Here is a 2,590-nt window from a genome sequence, read left to right on the forward strand (position 1 = left end):
AAATATTAAGGACATCCAGTTTTCTAATGATGTGCATCATCTCGGAATTGTTTTTTCATGCTATTTCAAAAATGGGATGATTCAAAGTTTATGAACGAACATTGAAATTTATTATGTCTAAGAACTCATTCAAGTCTAATTCATCAGAAAGCACACCTGCACTTGTCTTTATGAACACTTCATTTCGTCTACTCATGTTTGTCGTTGTTTTATATAAAGGTGCCCCTGGAAAAATAATTGCGGACTATTTAAACGTTTACTTTTACTTTTTGTCTACCACTTATTGGGGCTTATTTTTCTTGTGGAACAAATAAAGTTTGTATCGGATTATGTTGCGAAAAACCAAAAAGTTAATTTTTCCTCATAATTATCACACGGATAGAGACCACTTTGAATTGCAATAACAATGGTTTGTGTCTTCATCTACAGCTAGTGCCAAAATTTCGCACGGTGATCCCTGGTTTTTATTTTCCATGAAAGGGAAGTGGTTTAAAGTTCTAAAGGAAAGTTTGAAAAGGTTATTTAAGTCTAACACGATTGAAAATAATTTGGGATAATATGGATTTTCATATTTTTCAAATTTCTCAAAAGTGTTAGGTGCCCTATAATGCCTGAATGTTGCAATATTGCAAATTACTCATAAAAACAATTAGTGTATAACTTAAAAAGGAAAGCAGATGAGATTACATTTGTAGGTTAAATCGACATTACTTCACCATCCAATTATCCCAAATTAGTTCCAATCGTGTTGTCTTTAGATTTCGAGGCGTGAACCACCTTAAGGTATTATGCACCTCGAAAGTGAAAGACTTAAACTTTTGCTCAACTTTCCTCAAGGGATCTTTCAATCATTCTCTTTCAAAATCAAGAATAAAAATAGGGGGTCACCGTGCAAATTTTTGTACTAGAGAAACAAATTACACAAGATTTACCGATTTCGGAAATTCAAAATGGCCGCCATCCCTGTGTTAATTCTATGGAGAAAAATAAAAATAAGCCGGTAAAACGTTTTCTTTCACCAAGAGCTTTAAAATGAACCCCCACATGTGGTATATAAGAAGAGAATTGTAAAAGTTTGAGAGTCCGAATGCGCCTCGAAAGTATAAGACTTTTGCTCAAACTTTCCTCAAGGAATCTTTCAACCATTCTCTTTCAAAATCAAGAAAAAAATCGGGGGTCACCGTGCAACTTTTGTTACTAGAGAAACGAATAATCCAAGGTTTACGGATATTTAAAATTCAAAATGACCGCCGTCCATGTTAACTCTATGGAGAAAAAACAAAAAATTTCGATTTTCGAAAAACTAAGCCACTGAAAATTTTCCTTACACCAGAACTTCAAAATAAACCCTCATAAGTGGTAGATCAGAAAAGAATTGTAAAAGTTTGAGAGTCCGAATATCTGTTCACAAGGCGCGTTCTACCTTAAAGGGGCAGTCCCCAATCCTTGGTTCTGGCATTAGTACTTGTTGAGTATTTACATGATGTTAGTCCTCTGCTTTCCATTGAAATTTTTATCAAGTTGGTCCTGCCAATTTGCTTTGAGATAAAGTTGATAAATAATCTGCAGTTCCACTTCATAGTTTTGAGGTCTCTTGCAATGCATTGTTCAATGAACAAAGAATGCCTCTATTACACTCATTACAAGCATTCTTCTAATTGGCAGTGTTCGTCATGAAATTAATGAAAATATTATTGAGTGGCCCTCCTAAATTCACAAGTATGGAGACAATTTCTAATTAACCCAAAATGAAGATAATTTACTCCTTTCTTGTTCGTTGCTGTCTCCGTCGTCTCTGACAGTAGGGGAACAATCGATTTGGCTTTGAGGAGGTCAGATACAGACCTCCTCAGCACAAAATCGCTCACACATACAACCGATTCGACAGTCCCAAACTGCAGGTGATCTGACCCACGCGGATTCACCGATATTACATTTATCTATGAACTCGTGCTAACGAGCTGTTTCGTCAGGGAGATAATCAGTGGCGTTGGTGATCGGTAGAAAAAACTAATGAAGGGATTGGGGAGGGTAATCAGCATATATAAAGCGTTTTCTTTGAAATACTATACAGAGATAGGCACACATTCGACCCAGGTAAGGTTTGCATAACGAAACAATGTTTAACAATTTATTATAAAAACGAGGCTAATGCATTGTTTGCAAAGTCCTGTTGGCAGAGCACAATACTTTCGCTGTGTACCCTGTTTTCATTTCGTACTTATGTGGATATATTTTTCGCAAAAAAAGTGGGACTACAATTCTAATTTTTTTCCTTTCAGGTTTTATCTTCAACTTTGGCAGCCCAGTCCCGAGATCCAACGGTTGCTGCCAGCAAAGAAGTGGGGTCAAATAGCTATAAAACATTGAAGCGTTTGACAAGATGATTTTCTTTTTATTCTTCCGCGCACTCACCTCCAAATCGGGTACAGTTGTATCTTAAACAGGTCAAACCATAAAGCACAGACTACAATTTACCGTCCAATCGGGAGCTAAAAGTCTATATGTCCTAAATACTAGCGTAAAATCTCTATATCTTCTTAAAAGAAATGGGCCAAAATCTTGTTCGAGGCAAAAAAGGTTAAAAAGG

Source organism: Ptychodera flava, chromosome 1 (genome assembly GCF_041260155.1).
Source record: "Ptychodera flava strain L36383 chromosome 1, AS_Pfla_20210202, whole genome shotgun sequence".
Classification (NCBI taxonomy): domain Eukaryota; kingdom Metazoa; phylum Hemichordata; class Enteropneusta; family Ptychoderidae; genus Ptychodera; species Ptychodera flava.